We start from the raw sequence: 25,969 nt of genomic DNA, 5'->3' as shown, positions 1-25,969 counted from the left end.
TAAACTGCCAGCCTATGGATGAATAACTCTTCTATTTTCTAAACAGTCAACATTTCATTGTGTATTTAGACCACACAAAAGACATTTACAGACTGACAATACTTTAATTCATCATGTATATCCAGCCATGTTTGCTGAGTCAAATGTCTGTCTGTTTGTCAATGTCATTTAAGGGCAGGTTTATAAAGCCTCAAGAGCAAGAACTAGATCTGTTTCATCTGATATAACTACCAAGGAAAACACAGTGAAAATGGTTTAAGAATTCCTGCCTCTACTCTGTCTTCTTGTGTTTAAGGGCTAGACATTGGGAAGCTATTTTTCTAAGCACTGGCTATTTTGCCAATCCAGAAGAGCTATAAGAGACCACAGAAATAGAAACTTAACTTCCAAATTAATTAAATTTATTATTTTTGATTTGGAATATAAAGGAAACCCAGTCTGAGCTCTCCCTTTAATATTAAAAAAAAGAGTCACTTAAAAGCAGATAGGTTAATGTTTACACAAAGGCAATTTTTTTCCGTTTGCTTTTTTTTTTTTTTTCTTTAAATTTGAATAGGTGAGTGACCTTGCTGGAATTCCCCTGTCAGTTCTGGAGTATCTATCTGGAAATTTCAAACAGAAACTACATTCACACGACACATTATAATGGTATGCCCAGTGGTATCTGTTTCTGCACCTTGAACTCAGATATTACATCACCGATGAATCAATAAACTTCACACAAAATGAAAAGCTTTTTTCCCTTGGGCCATTTAAGAAAAGATCAAATTTAATTGTACTTGACAGTGTATAGTTGTACGGTCAATTGTACACAGAAAAACTTCACATATTTACCCAATTCAAGAAATTCACCCTGATACAGCTACAAGCTATCAAAGGCCAATTTTCAAGTATGTCAAACACTGAATATATCATGCTGAAGTGAGAATCTGAGTCCATATTTAATTCCCATTACATTAGCATAACTACCTAAACGTCTACATAATAATAAAGCATTTATTGTTTCTGCTTTATTTCAGATTTTCTAAAATACCTATTTTCACCGAGAGGAAGTTATTTCAGATTTACTGTGAAAAGGCTTATGGCAAACCTGTCCTTTCCAGTGTGAGGCAGTCCTGAAACTAACCCTAAACCACTGAAAATCAATACAGAGTCATAAGCAACAGTGGGAACGATTTAGAATAGAAACAAAATATTTCCCTAATCTAGGCCACACCCCTAGTTTCACCCTTGGCACTTCTCTCCCTCATTTTCAGAAGGTGAAAGTACGATAAGTACGCTCTGGAATTTTAGCCCAGTCATCTATCTTGCTCTCAAATGCTGTTTACAGGACAGAAAAAAAAAATTAAATATTTCATAATCTCAGTTTCGACAGAATATATTAGTGTTTCAGAAGTTGAGATGAATTGGTACACAAGAGAGAATGGGGAAAGAGTATCAGGGAAAGTTCAGCAGAGGGAGCACTGCACTTTCATATTTTTCCTAGAATATCTCTGCACTTTTATAATAGTGGCTGGAATCATTTCAATATTATATAAAGAATGTAAAATATTCTTTAAAGAAAAATTTTAAACCATTAGCATGACATCTCACAATGTTTCCTGTCCCTACTGCCTCCAATTTAGGAAGGCACAGTAAATGGGATAATAATTCCATGTACAACTGCAACCTGATTTTTCAAATAAAGCTGGAATAAAAGTGTAATGGAGGCAGGGAGGAAGGAAAAATTAGGTATCAAATTGCTTTTCCCAACCATTTCTCGCTTCTATCTCCACCTCCCAACCCTCATCTAGTTAGTAAAAAGAAAAAAAAAACAACTTTTGATGATATTATTTGGAAATATTAAGATACTTAGCATAACCAATTCACAATTATTTCCTAGCCTTTACTTCCCAAAATGCTTTCTTTAAAACCTATGCAATATAGAGAGATATCTTAAAGGATATTGGCATCGTGGGGGAGGGAGAAGAGTTCAAGAACATTTTTTATGCTTCTTTATATATTTTGGCTGAAATACATTTATAACCCCAAAACCCCTATAAAGTTATTTTCATTTTGGAAAATAAAAGACACGCGGTGCAAAGATTATGTGATGTCATCAAACAGTAAACTCTTTTGTTAAAAATTTTTTATTGTAGTTGATTTACAATGTTGTGTTAGTTTCAGGTGTACAGCAAAGTGGATAAGTTATACATATATCCACTCTTTTTTAGATTCTTTTCCCATATAGGCCATTACAGAGTATTGAGTAGAGTTCCCAAACAGTAAACTCTTAAATGCAAACACAAGAGGTTTTTTGGCTTCTAAGATACAATTTCATTTTTACACGTATGGGAAAAAAATCCCTTGCCTTTTTTGTTCAGGGCTTTCTCTTACTGTCTTCTTATATCCTATTGACTCCCACATTGATATCTTCTGCTCAGACCTCTCTCTTTCTCTTTTCTTCTCTATGGTTAGCTTTGAAATTTCTTAACCAAAAATACAAGAATAGCTAATATGTATTAAGCCAGACATTGTTCCAAACAATTAATTAAATCTTCACAATAATCCTGTGAGATACTACTTCCAGTTTAAAAATATACTGTTATCCCCACTTTATAAAATAGGACCTGGAAACAGAGGTGGTTCATATTCCACTTGCAATAAAGCGCAGTAGCGAAATTTCTTTCTTATAACTAAATAATTTGCTTTTGCTTTTGTTTTCTTTTTTTTTTTTTTTTTGATTTCTTCAGGAGGTATTTCCTAAGGAGTGATACTTGGAGGAAAGGGATGTGTGATTCTGCTCTTTTCATTGTGTATCTCCATATTCTTTTCCCAGGATTTTTCTAATGCAGCGATTCTCTACTTATGATCTCTGGACCAGCAGCATCAGCATCACGTGGGAACTTGTTAGAAATGTAAATTCTCAGGCCCCACCCAGACCTACTGAATTAGAAACTCTAGGTAAGGGCCTAGCAATCTGTGTTTTTGTTAAAACGCACACGCGCGCGCGCGCATACACAAACACACACACACACACACACAAACACATACAAAATCTGCTTTTTGTTAAATTATTCCTCCAGGATGATTCTGATGCATGTTAAAGTTTGAGAACCATTGTTCTAATGTGTAATATATCGATCAGTTATGAAAAAGATCCCATTTGGCCACATATTTCATATATTGAGGTATAACTGTATTTTTACTAATTGTATTATATCTCTTGGAAAGGTGCACTCATTTGCATTAATTCGACAAACATTTACTAGGCACCTACTATGCTTAAGAATGAGTGCTTGAAGAACTAACAGTCTAGTAAGATAGGCAGAAATTTAATAATTACAATGCCACGTGGTAATATAGTGACAGAGATGCATAGGAAGCTGAGGAAGGGCAAACTGCAATAGGTGAAAGACTGTCTTGATCTCTTAGGAATTGCTGCACTCCATTGCACCCTTCTGAGAAACATTATTTTGTGTGAACATATCCTGCTATCCTAACCCAGGGACTCTTGCCCAAAACAGGGGTATTACCATAGCAGCCTTCCCTGTCACACAGTGATTAACAAACTCAGTAAGATCATTCCTCCTTGGTTAGAATCCAGAGGCCATGAGAGACAAGTAGAGAAAGTAGCTAGACAGTCTCCGGAGCTGCCTAAGAGTCCAAAGAGCTTTCCAATTTTAATCCACAATTAACTTTATAATAATTCACCCTTTTCCCACTGCTACCTCATCTTTTCATAATTCTGTCAGATATTTTCCAAAATATAAAAATTTTCAAACACTCTCTGTACTCTTCCAAATTCACATACTTCTAATACTTTAATCACTATTCTGAATATAGTGTTCATCATCCCCCAAAAAGTAAGTGGACCCTTGAACAACACAGGTTTGAAATGTGTGGGTCCACTTATACATGGTTTCTTTTCAATAAATATACTGGAAAAATTTTTGGAGATGTGTGACAATTTTAAAAAACTCACAGATGAAACATGTAGCCTAGAAATATGAAAAAACTTAAGAAAAAGGTATGTCATGAATGCATAAAATTATATATAGATACTAGTCTATCCTAACACAGGCATAAGGTGAGTGATATTTAATATAAAAATAATGTGTTCATTTTCTTACTGTTTTATAATTTTGCTTTCAAAGAATTACATTACCATGCAGTATGCCTCTCTCTCTCCTAAATGGAGAAACAGCCTATCATCAGAGATAAGTGGTTTTTTAAAAAAATAACAATGTTTCTAATACTGCATTATGAATATAACAGTAATATTCTATGCCATAAAAATTTTATAATGATTCATTCATTAGTGTATAGGTTGGGCTACCATGAAGCAATCGTATTGATTACATTAGGCTTCCATAAAGCAGTCATATTGCTGCTTCTTCATTATCAATACATGAATTGTTATATCTGTATAAATATGAATTTCTTTTTCACATTATCTTTTCATTTTTGATATCCAGTGTTAGTAATATAGATAACATCTACCGTGTTTTGTATCATATAAGACAATATTGATGTAGGTACTGACAGATGATTCATCTTGCAAACAGATGTAAACGTACGGTATTGATAAATACAGTACAGTACTGTACCTATATTTTCTCTTCCTTATGATTTCCTTAATAACATTTTCTTTTCTCTAGCTTACTTTACTGTAAGACTACAGCATATAATACATATAATATACAAAATATGTGTTAATTGACTGTTTATGTTATAGGTAAGGCTTCCTGTCAACAATAGGTTATTAGTAGTTAAGTTTTGGGGGAGTCAAAAGTTATATGTGGATTTTTGATTGTGTGGGGTTTGGTGTTCCGAGCCCCCATGTTATTCAAGGGTCAGCTGTACTATTTTTCATTTTTATGAAAATACGTAAGATCCTTTTGAAACTTATTTTATTCAACGTTGTTTTTTGAGATTGATCCATGTTGATACAAGCAGGTCTATAATGCATTGATGAATTTTATTACAATGAATGAACAGTCAGCAAAGTTCATTCATCCATTTTCCTCTTAATAGAACTTTAGAGGAAAGCTATTTACTTTTTTTTTTTAAAACAGTGATGCAATTAATATTTTAATAGATTATTTCAGCAAATATGAAGAAAATGTGTCTAGATCTCTCCCTCCACCTATCCTTCCCTCCTTTCTCCTTCTCTCAATTTCAACCAAAAAGCACACAAATTATTTCAAAACAGCTGAATGAGAAGGAAAGGAGAGTCCAAACAATAACTAAAGAGAACCTTGATGGGCTTGAAGACCTCCCTGGGCTGCCAAGAAAATAAGCAAAGATGTCTCTAGGGCTCACAGCAGACACAAGGGATTGCAAGACTAACATTCTCAAAGGAGGGAGGAAACAAAGAGTACTACTATTTGGAGTAGAAATATCCCTAGGAAACTCATTCTAAAATAGGAGAAAACCCTAAGGTACTAGCCAGATCAAAGTTCCACTCGTTTGAGCCCTTTAGAGACATAATTTTGAGATACAAAACAGGTTGATTCAAAACACCTTCTGACAACTCCCAGGAAGTTGTCTTGTTCCACTGAGAATAGGGGAGAGCACAGACACTAGTTCTAGCACCAGAAAACCAGCAATACTACAGACCAACACCAGAGGGAGGAAAAGACTACAAACTCCTGAAAAAGAAACTAATTGGGAAGGTACATACATACAAGCTCAGAGAAGATGCCTCTTCATACAATGTTTGAGAGGCTCCCAGAATCTTTAGTAGAGCTGATTGGTGAAGGTCTTCCCCTTCTGAAGCCCGTCTAAAGAACCGGGAGAGGTAGTGGTTTTTTTCAAATGTGCAAATCCTAGCAAAAAATAACAAGGCATACGAAGAAATGGGGAAACATGGCTCAATCAAAGGAACAAAATAAATCTCCAGAAACTGACCCTAAGGAAATGGAGGTTCATGAATTACCTGACAAAGAATGAAAACAATCATCTTAAAGATGCTCAATGTGCTGTGTTCAAGAGAACACAGACAACTAAAGAAAATCAGGAAAATGATGCATGAACAAAATGAGACTATCAACAAAGATAAAGTATAAAAAAGAAACAACTTCTGGTGCTGAAGAATACAAATGGGAAAATTCATAAATATGTGGAAATTAAACAACACATCATGAACAACCAATGCTTTAAAGAAGAAAACACATGGGAAATTAGAAGATATCTTGGGACAAATGAAAATGAAAACACAACATATCAAAACTTATGGGATGCAGCAAAAGCAGTACTAAGAGGGGAGTTTGTAGTGGTAAATGCCTACATTAAAAAAAGAAGAGAGATCTCAAATCCACAAGCTAATTTTATACCTCACAGAACTAAAAAAAGAAGAACAAACTAAACTCAATTAGCAGAAGAAAGGAAATAACAAATATTAGTGTAGTATTAAAAAATAGAGACTAGAAAAAGAAATCAACGAACCTAACAGCTGTTTTTTTTGTAAAGATCAACAACATTGACAACTCTTAGCTAGACTAAGAAAAAAAAGACTCAAATTACAAAAATATGACATGAAAGAAGAGACATTACAACTGAAACCAAAAACAAAAAGAATCCAAAGAGTCTGCTATGAACAATTATACAGTAACATATTGGATAATCTAGAAGAAATAGATATTTTTCTAGAAATATACAACATACCAAGACTGAATCATGAAGAAACAGAAAATCTGAACAGACATACAACTAGTAAGGAGATTGAATCACGAATCATAAACCCCCTGACAGAGAAAAGCCCAGAACCAGATGGCTTCCCTGGAGAATTTTACCAAACATTTAAAGAAGAATTAACACCAATCCTTCTCAAACTCTTCCAAAAAACTGAAGAGGAGGGAACACTTCCAAACTCATTTTATGAGGCCAGCATTACCTTGATATTATTGATAAAATGAGATGAAAATACTACAAGAAAACTATACACCAATATCCCTGATGAATACTGATGTAAAAATCCTCAACATAATACCAGCAAACCAAATTCAACAACACATTAAAAGGATTATACACCATGACCAAGTGGGATTTATTCCTGGGATGCAAAGATGGTTCAACAGTATGGTTCAACAATATAAAATATATAAATATATATATATATAAATATATATAAAATATAAAAAAGATGGTTCAACAATATAAAAATCAATTGATGTAATACACCTCATTAACAGAATTAAGAACAAAATCCACGTGATCATCTCAATTGATGCAGAAAAAGCATTTGACAAAATTAAAACCTTTTCATGATAAAAAAAAAAGTCCAAAAAATTAGAAGGAAATCATCTCAACATAATAATGGCCATATATAAAAAGTCCACAGCTCCACAGACATAGAAAACAAACTTATGGTTACCAAAGGGGAAGTGGTGGTGGTGAGGGATAAATTAGGAGTTTGGGATTAACATATACATACTACTATATATAAAATAAGACCTACTGTATAGCACAGGGAACTATACTCAATATTTTTTAATAACCTATTAGGAAAAAGAATCTGAAAAAGAACATATATATATATCTGAATCACTTTGCTGTACACCTGAAACCAATACAACATTGTAAATCAACTATACTTCAATTAAAAAAAAAAAAAGGCCATAGCTAACACATAGTCAGTGGTGAAAACTGAAAGTTTTCCCTTTATGATCAGAAACAAGGCAAGGATGCCCACTCTTGCTATTTCTGTTCAACATAGTGCTGGAAGTCCTCATCAGAGCAGTTAGGTAAGAAAAAGAAATAAAATGTATCTAAATTGGAAAGGAAGAAGTAAAATTATCCCTGTTCACAGAAAACATGATCTTATATGTAGAAAACACTAAAGATTCCACAAAAAAACCCTACTAGAACTAATAAATGAACACAGTGAAGTTGCAGGATACAAAATCAACACATAAAAATCACTAACAATGAACAATCTAAAAAGGAAATTAAACAATCTGATTTACAGTAGCATTTAAAGGAATAAAATACTTAGGAACAAACTTAATCAATGAGGCAAAAGACTTATACACTGAAAACTGCAAAACATTGCTGAGAGAAATTAGAGAAGACACAAGTAAGTGGAAAGACATCCTGTGTTCAGGGAGTGGAAGATTTAATATTGTTAAGATGTCCATACTGCCCACAACAATCTACAAATTAATATAGTACCTATCAAAATTCCAATGGCATTTTTTTTGCAGAAATAGAAAAAAAATCCTAAAATTCATATGGAATCTCAAAGGACCTGAATAATCAAAATAATCTTGGAAAAGAAAATCAAAGCTCAAGGCCTCACACTTCCTGACTTCAAAACACATTACAAAGTTACATTATTCAAAATAGTATGGTATTGGCATAACGACAGACATAGAGACCAATGGAACAAAATAGAAAACTGAGAAATAAACACTCACTATTATCAAATTATCTTCAACAAGGGAGCCAAGGCTAAACAGTGGGTAAAGGATAGTCTCTTCAACCAACAGTATAGGGAAAACTGGATATCCACATGCAAAAGAATGCAGCTGGACCCTTAACCTTATACCATATATAAGTATTAACTCAAAATGGATTAAATACCTAAACATAAGACCTAAAACTATAAAACTTACAGAAGAAAACAAAAGAAAAAGTCATGACATTTGATTTGGCAATGATTTTCTGGATATGACACCAAAAGCACAGGCAACAGAAGCAAACAGACAAAATGAGACTACATCAAACTTAAAAACTTCTGTGGAGCAAAGGAAACAATCAGCAGAGTGAAAAGGCAACCTACAGAATGGGAGAAAATATTTGCAAACCACATACCTGATAAGGGGTTAATATCCAGAATATATAAAGAATTCCTACAACAAAATAATCCAATTAAAAAATGGGCAAAGGGTTTGAATAGACATTTGTCCAAAGAAGATATACAAATGGCCAATAAGCATATGAAAAGATATTCAAATTTACTATCGGTGAAATGCAAATCAGAACGAGATATTACCTCACATCGGTTAGGATGGACACTATCCCCCTTGCCAAAAAAAACCCCCAAAAGCCAAAACCCCAAAACCCCCCAAAGAGAAAATATCAGGTGTTAGTGAGTATGTGGAGAAACTGGAACCCATGTGCACTATTAGTGGGAATGATGTAAAATAGTACCACCACTCTGGAAAACAGTATGGAAGTGTCTCATAAAATTAAACATAGAACTACCACATGATCCAGCAATCCCACTTCTGGGTATATAGCCAGAAGAATAGAAAACAGGATCTTGAAGGGATATTTGCACTTCCATGTTCATTGCAATATTACTCACATTAGCCAAGAGGGGGAAGGAAGCTAAATGTCCATCAATAGATAAATGGGTATAGAAAATGTGGTATATACATACAATGGAATATTATTCAGCCTTTTAAAAAGAAGGAAATCCTGTCATATGCTACAACATGGATAAACCTGGAGGACATTGTACTAGTGAAATAAGCCAGTTCACCAAAAAATAAATACAGGATGATTCCACTTATATGAGGTAGTCAAACTCTTAGAAACATAAAGTAGAATGGAGTTGCCAGGGGTTAGGGGGAAGAAGAAAAGAGGAGTTGTTCAATGGGTACAGGGTTTCAGTTCTGCAAGATGAAAAAGTTCTGGAGATGTGCTGCACAGTGTGCATATAGGTAACACTACTGTACACTTTAAACAGTTAAGATGTTGCGTGGGGGGCAACAGAGACGCAGCTACACATAAGGAAGACAACCATGTGAAGATGGAGGCGGAGATTAGAGCTATGCTGTCACAAAGCAAGCAACACCAAGAACTGCCAGCAAATACCAGAAGTTAAGAGAAAGGCATGGAAATTAAACTATACTCCAATATAAAATAAAATTTAAAAAATAATAAAAATATCCAATACTGATTTTTAAAAAAGAGAGAGAGAAAGAGATGGAGCAGATTCTTCCCTAGATTCTTCAGAGGGAGCATGGCCCTTCCAACTCCTCGATTTTGGACTTCTAGCATCCAGAACTGTGATAGAATTGCTGGTGCTTTAACTCATTCTAGTTAGTGGCACTTATTGTTTTGGCAGTCTAAGGAAATTAATACAAGGGACCCATAGAAAAGAGCTTGAAGTGAGTGCAGACCCCCTGTGTCTGGGGCTCCCAGTTATTCTAAACTGTTATTCTAGCCCCATATTCAGACTTCAAGAATTCATTAAAATTTTAGCTGTTCTCTTCTTATCCCCTTTTATGGTGGTTGCTGCTTCCTCCCATGCTCTGCCAAAGGCAAAACAGTTCCTGTGTCCCATCTCTTCTCAGAAGGGCTTGTCTTTGGAATTTCATTTCACCTGATTGCCTTGTGAACTCAACTCTCTCATGGGCTCAAGAAAAGTTATGACTGTGGATTATCAGGCTTTTTCTCACATTAGAGTGGGAGAAATGTTCTCTTGCAACTTTCTACATCTTAAACAGAAGCAAAACTCTCCTCCTATAGTTTAATATGAACTTTTTTAGATTTAAGAGATTTTTTATTTTTGTATATACTACAAATGGTTTTTTATCTAAAATCATGTCCAGAAAGCACTTTGCTTTGTTTATTTGCTCTGTTTATTAATACTTTTAATTTTGGGCATAAATTATGTGTACTAAGAAAATGTTATCACTTTAATATTCAATGCTTGTTAAACTATATCTAATCAACTTGATTTCACAAATCTTTATCTTGGTATTTGTTTCCATTTTTGTCTTCATTCTATATATGAATGTGCAATACATATACTAGTGCTTTTTCCTTTGAACTGGATCCATGCTAATTTCTGATTCATGGTTTAGGTTTTCGTTTTTCAAAATAATCCTCTTAATACTGATGTATCTAATTTTGGTTTTCAATCTTGCTACTTATATTTTGATCTGTCTGTACTAATACCAGATGGTTACAAGGGCAGTTGTATTATAGCACATAAAACTTTGGAAGTCAGTCTTTTCTTCTCGTGCTTTCTTCAGTGATTTTTTAATTTATATGTGCTCTCTAATTTTCTCCAATTAAACTAGCTACCATTTTAAATACATCTATGTTTACATACTATGGCAAGTTCAGAAAAAGATACTACCACTATACTGACTATATTTACCTAACCCATTCAAGAGTAATTTACTTAATTCAACCTGTTGAAAGCATTATTTCTTAATTGTACATTGACAGCATACCTGAAAATATCAAGTGTTTGATAAATAGTAATCAAATCAGTATAAATATATACTGACATTTTGAGAAAGTCTCAGCTTAAATGGGATTTTTCCCATTATGTCAAAACTACTTTGATTTCTGTATAAATAAAACCTTTAATTATTTTATATTCAGCCACATTAAGACAAATAAACAATATTATATTCAACTAATTAAGACACTTAAGCAATTCTATACATGATTAATTCATTCATTCATTCAACAAATATTTATTTAGTACGTTCTATGAGCCAGGCCCTGTTCTAGGCACTAGGGTTACAGCAGAGAACAAAAAAGACAAAGCAAATCACTCTGCTCTCATGCAGCTTACATTCTAGAGTTGGAAGAAAGAAATAGACAAGATAAATAAGGAAAATACATGGAATGTTATATAGTGAGGAGAAAAAGAAAGCAAGAAAAGGGATTAAGAAGTATGTGTGTGGTGGCCAGGAGGGAGAGTCGGGAGTTAGGTAGTGGAGCTAGTGAAGATCTCACTGAGGAAGTGACCTCTGAGTCAAATCCTGAAGGAGGTGAGGGAAAGTGCCACATGGTTTCTGGAAGATCATTCCAAGCACAGGGAACAGCACCAGCAAAATGCCTAAAACAGAGAGAAGGCTGAAGCAGGTTACCTGGTGAAGAACAGTAGCAGATCAGGTCAAAGAAGTAAAGGGTTTTTATTAATAAGATAGGAAGCTACTGGAGTTTTGAGCAGAGTGACTTGATGTTACTTCTGTTTAACAGGATCACTTTGGCTGCTGTGTTAATAGATTGAAAGGGGCAAGGGTAGAAGAAAAAAGATAAGTTAGGAGATAGTGGTAGAGGTGACTGGACTCTGCCTGTATGTTTAAGGTAGAGTCAACAGGACTTTCTAAAGGATCAGATGGTAGGTATGAGAGAAACAGAGGAGTCAAGGATAACTCCAAGGCTGAGAAACAGGAATGATGGAATTGTCTGTTACTGAGATAAAAAAACTAAAAAGAAGTTTGATGGGAAGGAAGATTAGGTGTTCAATTTTGAACATGTTAAGTTTGAGATGAATGTTAGACATACAAATGGAAATGTTAAGTTGGCAGATGTGTATATACAAGTCTGGAGTTCAGAGGAGAGGTCCAAGCTGGAGATTAAAAATTTTTTAGTAATTACAGTATTAAAACTGTGAGAGTAGATAAGAGAAATGGGTCTAGGTAGAAAAGAGATAAGGTCCTAGGATTGAGCTTTAGGGCACTCCAGTGTTTAGAGGTCAAGAAAATGAGAAGAAACCAACAAAGGAGACTAGAAGGAATAGTCAGAGAAGTAGCAGGAAAGCCTGAAGGGTGTGATATACTGGAGGCCGAGTAAAGAGAATGTGTCCAGGAAAAGATAAGTCATTATCTAGGTCAAGGCTGTACAATTATTTAATGACCACACATCCAACTTAGTACATATGTACAAATTTATGAATAATCTTAATAGTCTAACCTCAATATTCATTAATGATATTGGATAAAAATCTCATTGACAATCAGGATTTATTTACTAAACAGTACATAAAATATTACAAAGAATATATTAGCATACATGTGTATATGTATGAAGATATATTTTAAATTTATTTTTCAATCTAGAACAGCATTTCCTGAAACCCTATTCCAAGGGTTATTAAGATTTTATGAGCCAAAAAGAGTTCTGGCCACACATAGGTTTGGAAAATGCTTATTTGCATTATAAATTTCCAAAAAAATGTGACATTTTCCAAACTTATATCATTATAGAACCCTTTTGGTTTACGAAGTCTCTTTTAGCTGTATCAGCTATTCTGAGTAACACAGTTTGAGAAATATCGAGTTAAAAGCCTGGACAATTTTTTTTGTCCTCACTGTAGCAAAATTTGTGTCAGCAAAGTTGTTGGGGGATATTTTCTTTCTGCCACTTCAGCACTTTTAATGAAAACAAGAGCTCTCTGCTTCTATACCACTTATGCTAGAAGATATGATGACCTTTGCTTTATTTTTACAGTGATAGTTCTGTCTGTTCTCAGGTTTTCTACTGTTACTCATCAAATGCCAAAATGAAGAGTTGCTTGATTTCTTTAAAAATAAAGTTCCATCAAATAAATAAAATGTGTAAAGCAAAATCAGTACATTTTAAATGAGAATAATGTATACTTATACACCATTAGAAAAATGTATACTTACAGATTAAACATAACCCAATATGATCGATTCATCAGCAACATGTTATACATAAAGCTTTTGGTAAAATTACTTTCCCTTTATGCGAATTGTCCACCTTAATGGTTCTGTGGTGCTATTAGTTTCCCCATATTCTGACTTTGAAATATGTGGAACATAAATGATTTTTTTTAAATCCATGTTTTCATCATTTCCCTAAAAGTCTAATGTTCATTTAGTTCCCATCCTTCAACCTGAAAAATGGGGCAGGGCAGAAGATTTGACTTCCAAAAGTACTGTTTATCTCCAGGTCAAAGATAGAAAGGAGAAAGGTACAAGCAAGAAAAAGTCAAATAAAAGCACATTTTGCCAGTGGAACACCACTTAGCTAAATATTCTCTTCTTTTGCCTCAGAATGCCAGCTTTGTTTAATGAAGCACGGCGGTTTACTGGAAGGTCTGCAGTCCACCCCCACTCACATCCCCCACTTTATCTCTGGCCTGCACTATCTCCACAATTCTCAGTTTTGTTTTGTTTTCATTCATTTCATTTATTTGTTTTAAATGACAAAAAAAGACAAAACAGAATTCAGGAAGTATACTTCTCATGAACACAAACACATGTCTTGGGACTTCCCTGGCGGTCAAGGTGGTTAAGACTTCGCCTTCCAATGCAGGGGGTGCCAGTTAGATCCTTGGTCTGGGAGCTAAGATCCCACATGCCTCGCAGCCAAAAAACAAAAACATGAAACAGAAGCAATATTGTAACAAGTGCAATAAAGACTTTAAAAAATGGTCCACATCCAAAAAAAAAAAAAAGACATGTCTTACTGCATAATGTCCCATTTAACTTCACACGTACACAAGGTAGCTCTAATTTTGGTTACTATTGGGTTGGCCAAAAAGCTCATCTTACAGAAAAACCCGAACGAACTTTTTGGCCAACCCAATATATTGGTGAAAGATTTCTTGAAGTCTAATTCACCTACGTAACTCCCAATCCTCCACCCCAATTCAGTGGTTGACTGTCTAAAAACTTCTTTGTTTCCCTAGTTTTATGGAGATATAATTGACATATAACCTTACATTAGTTTAAGGTATACAACACAATAATTTGATCACAATAATTTGATATATGCGTATATCACAAAAAGAAAAACCTAACTCTAAGCCTCCAATTATCTATCTTAAAAGGAAGCCACAACCACTGGAATCTCATACTACCCTATGAGTGGCAGAAATTAGAGTAATTGATGTCCTCGTTGGTATCTTTGACAGCAAACTTCCAAAAATATCTGATTACTAACTTTGAATCAACCTTGGAAATGTCCTAAACACAACAGAAACAGAGGCTGACAGCTATGACTGTCATCTCTCAGACACAGCAGAAGCTTAATTATGGATAGACTGTGTACATTTTATACCAGTAGGAAATTTCCTAATACAGAAAGCAAGTTTTTTCTATAAGAGTAATCTCACAAGTTCTTATAGTTAAACCAAATAGGTTTTCTGGGTCCCTACATAAGACTCAAATGTCTGTGACCTGTGCCACAGGACAAAGTTCATGATTCGAGTCCAATTATCATTTCTGAGCAAGCTAACTCTTTAACTAGTCAAACTTACAATCTGCCTTTAGTCACTATGGAGGCCCTTCTATACATTAACTTTACTCAGTTTAATGTTACTATTACATTCACTTTGTTTTCTTCTCTTTATATGTCTTCATCCCTTTGCACTATACGCATTTTTAGAAGCTACTTCAAATATTTAGAACAAAGCAAGCTATAAATAAATTTAATTAACTCATCTTTTAAAGTCATTTAAAAATATTAGGTCCCCATAATTTCGTTTATAGGACTCATTGTCCCAAATGTGCACCTCTGTGAATACAAGTTACATTCATTCACCTAATAAATATGTTCTAAGCACTTACATGTGTCAGGCACTGTGCTAGGTGCTGGGAAAAACACTGGTGAATAGGATGTCAGTCAGAGATAAGTACCATGGAGAAAATTAAAGCAGAGAAGGGGAATAGGGATGCCATGGGGGGGGGGTGAGGTTACAGTTTTAAATAAGATGTCAGAGAGAGCCTTACTGAGAAGGTGACATATCATGACCGGAAGGACCTGAAGATGAGGGATTAAACCACATAGATACCTGCCACATAGATATCTAACACAAGAGCATTCCAGGAGGAGAAGCAAAGTTTCTGAAGCAGAAGAAAGCTTTCTTTCTGAGGATCAGCTAGAAGACCAGGGTGGCTGGGACTGACTGTTAGGAGATGACAGAGAACTAAAACAATATTTACGTTTACCACGTGGGATGCATTGTGAAATTTTCTGTTCTATGTACTTTCGTTTAAAAAAAAATGCTGGTTACAACTTAGTTAAGCACTAAAGAATTAGTTTTTCCCCAATGAATTGTAATGTGCAACCCTTGGAAGAAGAAGCCATTACCTATTGTTCATGGATACTGTAAAAGTCACATATTCCTAACTAATGCTATCACCAAAACAGTGGATATCTGTTTTTAGGGAAACAGTTGAATAAGTTAATGCCAGTGGCTTATTTAATCTTAAATCATTGAAGATAATTTAGGTACTCAGAGAAAGATAAATTGGCATTTTCTCTTCTAGCGACCATCAAACTCCCAGTCATGCTAACTATATTCTCTGGAACCTATCTCCACTGAGTCCTCAAACAATGCTAAACTAAGCGGGAGTTTTTTGTTTTTATTAGTCCAGAAAGATAAAAGTAAAAAAAAAAAAAAAATTTAAAGGGAAAACATTTAATACCATCTTTCTACTAGTATGAGGTTAAACCAACCTTAAATGCTATAATGGTCTGGGTGTGAGAGTAGATGGTATTAGAATATTAAATAAAATACCCTTAGGGCCTATAGGTTTTCTCTGTGCTATGAACTAAAGAATAGTTCATTAATTAGACCAAAGTCAAACTGATATTAACCATTCATTCCTTTGTCACAAGTAGCAGTATGAAGTGAAGAGAAACACTGAGTCTCCTTAGAATCCAAATGCATGGAAAGGGATTAATACTGAAATGATAATCCTAGATCAGCGACTGCAACTCAAAGGGAAAAATACGTTTTATTTAATGACCAAGTACACAAATACAGGCACATACATTTATATATATGTATACCTATGTGTGTATATATATATATGACTAAAACAATATTTACTCTTACCATTTGGGATGAATTGTAAAATTTTCTGTTCTATGTGCTTTCATTAAAAAAAAATGCTGGTCGCAACTTAGTAAACAAATTTTGCAAACCAGGTGTATGTTATAACACATAACTGCTCTATAGCATTATCAATGCTAACTTATAATTTTAGGGAAATTTATAGTCTTCCTCCCTCTTAGAATTAGCCCACTGGAGTATTCTATGTACTCAAAGAAAACAAAAATTAACATAGCCTTGTTACCATGTATCCAGCCTGGACAGGTACATGCTTTCATTCTATTTAAATCACCTACCTTCCTAGGCCCAAGAGCTGAGAGAATAAGAATCATTAACTTTTAGGTTGAGGGTTTTTTTCCCTAAACCATGTAGCCTCTGAGAGCATAATCTGACCTTAAATATTTTTACCACTTCATCCTCATTTTCTTAGTGTTGACTCAAGTTTTTATAAGATACAACAAAAGACCTGATTCTAAACTTACCATGCCAAGTTTACGTTTCTCTACCAAGAAAACTTACGGCCACAGGACATACATTCTTTTGGAAAGCACTGATTCCTTGGCTGTAGTCTAAAGGAACATAAGCAATATGAAAGACCTTAAAGGCCAAGGAAATTGAAATCAGAGAAAAGGATATAAAATGGAATGTATTAATGGATTTTAGTCCCTTTAAGCTTTTATTTTTGTGAGAGGGTTCAAAGGAGAGCTTAATACAGATGAGACTTGAGGCTTTTGAAGAGGATCTAAGTCTTGATGAAGTTATTCAAACTCAAATCTTGAATGCGTAATCATGGTAGGCCCCAGGGTCTTCAAAAACTTGTACTGGATGCTTTAAAACAAAACACACAAAAATTCTACTAGCAAGTCTAATAAAAGTTTTTAAGGGTTTTGAAAAGCTATAACTCTTTGATCAGTAATTAATCAGATCACTAGATACTATGCTGAAAGAACAAAGAAAACAAAAAGAAATAAAGAAGAAAAGGAAAGAAAGATTTTAAAAAGACATAGTGTACAGAATGGCTAAATATGTTCATTGGTTTATCACTTCGATTAATATTCTTCACTTCAAATTGCAACTGAATTTAAAGTTCTTACAGAACCACCATGGGCTGTAGTCAGATAAACTGATCTAATGATAATTTCCTGAATCTCTTTCACTGCTATTCATGATATTTGATTGTCTTAAAGGGCTTTTGATTTTTGAAAGCATGGCCAAATTATTTGTTGGATGAGACAGCATAAAATGAAGTTGATTTTGTGGGGTAGAGAAAGAAGCTAAATTAGGAATATCATGGTTTGAAAATATTTAAACAGGGAGAAAAATTAACAAAGCCTTAGAATGGAAAAATTCAGACCACTTTGCAAGCTCAAATGAAAAATATACAGTAAATCTCACTGACTATTTGTGCTCATTCTAACTTGTTTCTTTTACTTTATCTACTCCCATAAACCTGTTTTTTTTCAAGAAAAAATTAAGCTTTTAAAAGTTAATAATAATAATAGGAATTTATATTTACTGAGTCTATACTTTGTGCCAGGCACTACTCTAAGCACTTTAGGTAGATTAATTCATTCATCCTCAAAACAATCCCATGAATTAGATATTACTATTATCCCCAATTTACACATGAAGAAACCAAGGTACAGAGAAGTTAAACAATTTCAGGTAGTTTACCTAGCTAGTAAAGAGTGGAGTCAGGATTCAAACTCAGGCCCTCCAGCTCCGCAGCACCAAACTACACCCACTATTCTACAAAACTGGTTTCATTACACAAAATTTTCCAGAACTAGGGCTTTCTTTAAATCAGCATTGTGCCATGTCACAATCTTCCACTGCATATTCTGATTAGAAAGTGTAGTGACTAATTTAAGTTTCTCAACAGTAGTAATGTAGAATCAGTTTCAGATGTCACTACTCAGAAGTGACATCCTATAGGAATATCAAAGCAATTTAAAAATAAAGCATGCCACTTATATATTAATAGTGGTAGAGGATTATAGATGACTTTACTCCTTTTGGGGGGATATACACATATATTTTTTCTATATCCTATTTTTTGTAAAGTGGACATGGATTACTTATACAATTTTTAAAAAAGGTTTTTTAAGCATGTCATCACCATTATTTGCATTAATAAACTTACAATAAACTTATTAGATAAGTTTGCTTTTGCTCTATTTGAAGAGAAAAAAATTCAAGGTAGAGTAGGCTTTATGGTAATAATGAAATAATAATAGCTATTATTTAATTAACACCTAATATAGGCAAATCTTTTACATACATTTACTCTTCAGTAAATTCCTATTTTATAGATAAAGAGATTGAGGCTTAGGATGAATAATAAACTTAATTAATAGAACAGCTAGTAGATATTGGAGCCCAGATTCAAATCTGTGTTCACTGTTCTAGAGTCCTTGCTCTTTCCACTGTACAATGCACGTACCCTCTCCAAATGCCAAAATAATCTGTCTTTTGTTATTAAACACACGGACGAAATCTTTCTAAAATTTAGGTATTCTTAAATAGAAAATACTGAACATAAATTATTTAAGTTCAGTCAGGGTTATCATTTTGAATATCCATGACCACAGAGGTGTTCTCATCTAATCAAAAGAGCTCCAGGTGCTACAATTTTAAAATTAGTTGGTCGGCTTTCTAACTTCCTTCTTGTCCATACTTGTCAATGTGCCTGCCTCTAATAGGAGCACTTAGCCCACTCAGAATTTGTTGCTTCTAGTACACTGTGGAGTTAGATACCAGTTAATTAAGCATGTTAGAACTGTGTCTAAATGTAAATAAACCGAGTAAGGACCTGAGAAGGGCATATAGATTTTGTGTCTTATAATTTGGGAGCTCAGGTAGTTTTATTTCCTGGTTATGAGTAACCTGAAGCTGGTGGGTGAATGACGGGTAGATAAGTTAGCTCTCAGTATTTAAATACAGGGATAACAGAATGTATACACATACGATAATAAACCACTTTATTACACTATAAATTTTTTTTCAGATTTAAAAGATACCTTAATAATAATCTGGAACAATCTCCCATACAATGAGAAATACCCTCTACAACACTCCCAATGTTCAAACTCTGCTTAAGTGACCCTAATGACTTGGAGTTCACTGCCTCTTGACACAATCTGCTCCACTGTTGACTAGTTCTATCTATACCTTCTCTCACTTAGAACTAATTCTGGCCTCAAATAACAGAGAACAAGTGTACTTCCTATGGAGTTTCTCCAACTCTTCCAAAGTCTTCTGTTTTCTGAACAAAGTAGTCCCAGTGCCCTCAACCTAGATCATCACAGTTGTCCTTTTATATAATCACAAAATTGATTAAAAACAATTCTCTTGTTCTTCAAGGTTTCTCTAATAATTAATATACAAAAACTGATTGTTTTGTAGGTAATGGGTCTAGTTAATCTATCTTGGTCATACACAATTGGAATGCTACGAAAAGCTTAGGGACCTAGCTCAATTCCAACTGAACAGCAATAACCTTTTCAGTTCTTCCTTCTTTTTCCCCCCCACCCAAAACAATGCCACAAAACAGAATCTTAAAAAATACCCTTAACCATATCTTGCATGTTACTAGATTTTAACTTTCTCATTCTCAGGCTTTTGTCTACCTTCACATCACTTGGACCCTGTGAATGATCTTAAAACTTCCAAAATTTTTCAAGCTGTTCTAACAATTATGAATTACCCTATAACAGGCCTAGCTCTGAGGCCTTAAACTTCTGACTTTTTTTTTCTCTTGCATTAGCTGGATATCTTCCTCTGTGGAATTTGTGGTTTTCACATAAAATGTATGTGAAAAAAATATATATATATGTATAAATATATATATGTATAAAATGTATAATATATATACACGTTTTAATATATAATGTATTATACATCTATGTACATACACAAACACACAGGTATCTTCCCAATTCTATGTTCTCTACATATAACTTACATTCATCTATAAGTCACCTTTACCATATTCATCTTGACTCAGGAAAACACAGTCTACCCTTGGATTCAATTTGTTGCTATCCATTCTCTTAGCAAGAATAAGAAGTCCCACTCTAGGCATCCTGCCCAGTGGTTTCCCCCTGGTGGCCAGTAGTGATTAGTCCCACAGATCTCAAGAAGCAAAGCATCATTTAATAGAAATGATTATATGCAAAACAGTCTGCCAAAGTGTGGTATAAAACACCTGGCATACCATAACCTGTTCTATTCCATTAATCATGACTCAGCCCCTAGATTAGTGGCCTTCATTTTGCTTTTAACAAGATACACAATCATGTATTTTATATGATAGTAGCATCATATAGGTATGTATCTTACATAGCCTATTCTCAAGCAAGTTTCAAATAAAATCCCTCCACTAACAAAATGAAGATTATTATATCTTTAAATTTCCTGTATAACTCATTTTACTGACCCACTACTGTTATTCCAAATTTCCCCCAATGAAAGTGTGGAGAGACAAAGACGGCTAGAGAAGTAAAAAGTCATCAGAAATTTTTGCTGAGTTCCAAGGCAGATAATCAGCCAGTTCAAAGTAATATTCTCAATATAGAATGAGATTATCCAAATATACCTAAATGATCTTTTTGGCTTCCTGATTTTATAACAGAGAGAACAAGCCATTCTCTGAAATGTCTTAGGCCAGTTCCAGACATCAAGAACAAAGTGAAATAATAACGATAAGATTTGTCTAAAGAGTAGAATCGCTAAAGAGTAATTCAAATCAAATAAAGTCCATCCCATTCAGTAATAAGGAGAGGCTCAGAAGAACCATGTCAATGCAAAACAAACATAGCTTGCAAACAAAGGTAACAACATCCATATCACCTGGGAAGGTCAGCCACATAGTATGAATTGTGTATGAGCACTGAATTTGGCAACACTAAGCACCTAATTTATTCACAAATTCTTCCTATGAATAATAATCTAATGTCAAGGTTAAAAACCTATTAAAATATCACCAAACCTTTCATGCAGCTCTGAAATAAACTTAACTCACTTGTGCAACCCCACTCCTTCTGAACAGTGCAAATAATCATAAGGACAAAAGTCATAAGGAATAATAGTGGGCTCCCATAATTAGCCTAAAGCCTTGCTGTTCGTTTCTTAGTATAATAAAAATAAAAATGTCCATAGTAAAAAAAATCAATCCATCAGAAGGAGAATACAGAAAAAATATGAGTCTTCTTCCTACTCTAGACTTCTAGTTTCATTCCCCGGGGGTACCTATGTCAGTAGTTCCTTATATGGATTTGAAGAAATTTTACAAGTATATACAGAAATATATGCTTTTAAAAACACAAATGAAAACATACTATACATACCATTCTGCATTGTTTTTCTCAGTTAACAACGTATCTTAGAGATTTTTCCATATCTCCACCTACGGATCTACTTCATTCTAACAGCAGCAAATACTACATTATATGAAGGCATTTATTTAACCAGATGTCTGTTGAGGGATGTTTAGGTTATTTCTAGTTGTTGTTGTTGTTTTTTAATTTCATATAATATGGTGATGAATATCTTTAAATACAAATTTTTGTGTGCAAGTGCAAATATATCTGAAAGATGAATTCCTAGACGCACAGTCTATTTTTAGAAGTGAACAAATTCTAAACAAGAAGCCAGTTTATCTACAGAGGAGACCAGGAAAAACTATAAGTTTAATAATTAGTGATTAAAAGGTGCCTAATATTATTGCAAAGTTAGAAGTTAAAAGTTTTGAAAATTAAAAACTCCTCAACTAGGAAAGATAAAATAGAAGAAAGAGAGAACTTTTACCCCGGGACAGAAAGATAAAAGCCCTGGAGAATGAATCATCTAAGATATTTTTTAAAAGAACAAAGAAGAAAAAATAAAAAAAGAAAATAGCATAAATAAGGTAGGATTAAAAAAAAAAAAAGACATTTAGGGGCGTCTCTTCTTGCTTTAACCTAAGGCATAAAATAAAACTGGCTAGATTTGGGACACATACAGAGCCAAACCTGGATGTGAGATGACCTAATGACTGCTTGAGGTTCCATACCTACAGGGTTGATATACTCCACCAGGCTCTAAAATGTTGAAAGGAGATCTCCCCACCACCCCTCAAAGAAAACAGAGCGATAATCTTCCAGGAATAACATATCTTGTCAATCTCTTTAATTTCTGATCAATTTTACAGAGAAATAGTAACAATCACCTCATATATACTGAACAAAGCTCAAACCTCTTTGGAAGGTCCAGATTAAAACATAATTTAAAGAGATTCAGCCTATATTTTTCAATCACAATCCCACAATTTTCTAGACCAATCCAGGGCTATTTCTCACCTAACATAAAACAGTTAAAAACTTACCTTTCCCCAAGTGCTAGGATTTGAATGCCAAAATACAATCTGATTCATGTTTTTGTCCATTAATGGTCCGTGGGTTTCTTTAAATGAAGTCCATGTTAGCGTCCACAGATATCGGAGTTCTGCAAAACTGAAAACCTCAAGAATGTCAATGCACATACCCAAGTTACCACTTGGATACCAATTTATTATGAATACCAGTTATAATAATTATTATGAATATAGGCATTTAGATGTGCAAAATTAGTGGACATGACATCGAACAGCACATTGAGGTAGAAAATTAGACTTTATGACATTAATATTAATACAAATCTAGAAGTACCAAATTTTTATGTATCCTAAAAGTGGCACCATAGTAAGAGCACACAAAGGTGGGGATGATTTGGATAGCAACAGTTTCCAGAAATTAGGAAACAAGGTTTATAGGCAGGCAAACTTTAAAAAATTAGATGTCTTCAATAAGGTATTCACATGCCTACTTTTAGTTTTTTCCAACCTATTTTTAAGACCAGCTTAGATTGTTAAATCTAAAAATGCTTACTAGTTTCTTCTTTGTAAAACAAACAAACAAACAAACAAAAAGCCTTAAATTCAGGTTTTCCTACTCCGTTATATCCAATCTCATAATAACATTCTAGAACCACTTAGGAGCTACTATCTCATTTGATAGCATGAAACCCATACACATAATCACCTCCCTAGATGTAGATCAATCACTGCATCTAGATAGTGATTCATGTCCAGATCTTACTACAAGCCCGATGTGTCACATGCAATTTTTTCCCATTTGACAACCAAAAAGAATCTGGTTACACTACTTGTTCTTTAGATCTATGCCTACTCTTTATCCCATTCAAGACACCTAAACAAATACTTTACAAAGGAAACAATTTAACCTTCAGGGATTCATTCTTTTGGAAGCCTCCTACAACTGTTTGGAAGGAGTTAACCTTTTGTGTACCCACCAAGTGAAACCTCTGACTGGATTTTTATAGATTACTATTTTCATCTTTGTTATGAAATACTTCTCATTTACATCTCAAATGTAAAAATACCTCAACTTAAGGAAGAAAACATTACGAAAAACAAAGCAAGTTCATATTGAAAAGAAAGCACTTAGAACACTAATTAGAAGCTCAGTGCTACAACTGCAGCTTATCATTTCATGGCCAACTCCTGTCTGGTATCATTCACCTGGAAGTTATTCCCAGAAAAGTAAAGGCACCTGAAAAAAGCCAAACTGATCGCCTTTCCTCTCTACCCACCCCAGAGAAAAATATTAAGACACATTTCTAAATTTCAATAACTACAAAACAATAACAACAATATCCCGAATCTCTACTGCACTGACATCCTCAAAACCACGGATTAGCAAACTAAGCTGGCATCACTTCTACATTCACAAGTAGGAGCACTGAAGTTCAGAAGTTCCCCCAGCTGATCCAGAATTGGGTTCGTGCGTTCATTAATTCATTCATTTGACAGCATCTAAAGATGCCTAATAGTGGCAAAGCACTGTCCTGGATTAAGAGATGAAAAGATGATGTCGCTGTCCCCTACTAGCAGAACAGGATGGGGGACGGAGTAGGAGGGAAATGAACTCTAGGTCAGCTCATCTCAGTGCCCAGGTTCCATCTCTTCACCCCCGAGCGCCAACACTCATGAGCCTGTGACCTCCAGCCAAGACCGATTCCTAGAAGACTCAGCCTGTATTTCCTCAACGACCTCGGCCCTCACGACCCCGTTCCCAAAGTTCCTCGTATCCCTGTCTCTCCAGGGAGTCCCACGCCAAGGAGCCTTTCCTCCAGACCCCACCTCATGCGAGATCCACGTTTCCCCGCCCGAGCTTGGAGCTTCGAGCAATCTGAGCCCCTAACCCCAACTTTCCCCCTTGCCCCGGTCCCGGTTCGGCCTGCAGGTTACCTGCCTGGAATCCGTGGTTCCAGGATGACCACGGACGCCCCGCCCCGCCCATCGCGACGCCCTCCACAACCAGGTACCGCCTCCAGGGCGTAACTTCCGGGTGTCGCGTCCGGCCCGAACTCCTCGCGGCCCCGCAGTCCCGCTAAGCACCTGACGCCGCTAGTTGACGCCACTTCCGGCCTGTTCCTCGGTTCCCCCGGGATCCAGGCGCTCTCCAGGCCTGGTTTACGCGGATTTTTCTGCCTGCTTTCCTAAACTCCGGCTATGTAGCCCAGCCTGGAGAAAAGCATTTTTTTTTTTGTTTTTCAAACTTGTTTGCCAACTTCTGCAGCCTTCCCTTCGACGATCACTTCCTTCTGCTCCTTCTGTACTTTGAACTCATCACTGTTCTCTGGACTCGTCAGGCCCCTCGGAGGATCACAAGGTTTTCTCAATCTTGCTCAAGTGATGCTGCCTCTCACTTGTAACGGTATTACCTAGGCAAGTTACTTAACCTCTCTGTGTCCGTTTCCTCAAGCGTGAAACAGACAATATTAGTACCTAGAATATAAGGTTGGTGTGTGTGTATTACTTGAGATAATACATGGAAAGCGCTGGCATAGTGAAAGCATTCAATGAGTGTTTATTACAAACACTCTCTGGTTTCCTGTTGGAACATGCAGATGGTAAAGGAGCTTGGAACCGGTGTTCCTGTTATCCTCAGCTTTTAATTAAGTGATTAATTAATGATGCTTGGTACTTCTGAACTGTGAGCTCCTCCAGACAAAGATGGAATTTTGTATAAGAATCAGTTTCGACGCTCCTTGAAATCACCTGCTTAGTTTTTGTGCTAGGTACTGAGGGAAAGGTGAGTAAAACCCAAGCCCTGCCCTCAAAAAGGTGGAGATGCATAGTAAGTTATTATGGGAGGAAGAGAGTCAACCCAGGAAAAAACAGATGGGACCAGCTGAGCTGAGGATTTATCTTTAGAACAAAAAAATTTCACAGAATGTTAGAACTGAAGAGAACTTTAGAGGTAATTATTTAGTCAACCTCTTGGTGTTACAAGTAAGGAAAATTGGATCCAGAGAAGCAACTGACCAAAAGTCACAATTAATGGCAGGGCTAGGTAGGACCAGAAGTAGAGTCTAAAAATA

The 25,969-nt window shown here is 35.1% G+C and overlaps 1 protein-coding gene across 2 annotated transcripts in view; it reads right to left on the bottom strand.

Moving 5' to 3' along the window:
- MAP3K13 (mitogen-activated protein kinase kinase kinase 13) overlaps positions 1-25,421 on the bottom strand; it is a 171,393-nt gene extending 145,972 nt beyond the window's left edge. For both annotated transcript variants that reach the window (XR_005019679.1, XM_036850216.1), the window contains exons 1-2: positions 24,834-25,421; positions 22,911-23,037 (exon numbers count right to left, since the gene is read on the bottom strand). The gene's annotated coding sequence lies outside the window, so the exon portion shown is untranslated. The remainder of the gene's footprint in view (positions 1-22,910; positions 23,038-24,833) is intronic.
- Positions 25,422-25,969: the final 548 nt, after the last annotated feature.

This window comes from Balaenoptera musculus, chromosome 4 (assembly GCF_009873245.2).
Source record: "Balaenoptera musculus isolate JJ_BM4_2016_0621 chromosome 4, mBalMus1.pri.v3, whole genome shotgun sequence".
Classification (NCBI taxonomy): Eukaryota; Metazoa; Chordata; class Mammalia; order Artiodactyla; family Balaenopteridae; genus Balaenoptera; species Balaenoptera musculus.
Note: the sequence above shows the minus strand (reverse complement) of the source record. Positions and strands in the feature narration are given on the sequence as shown.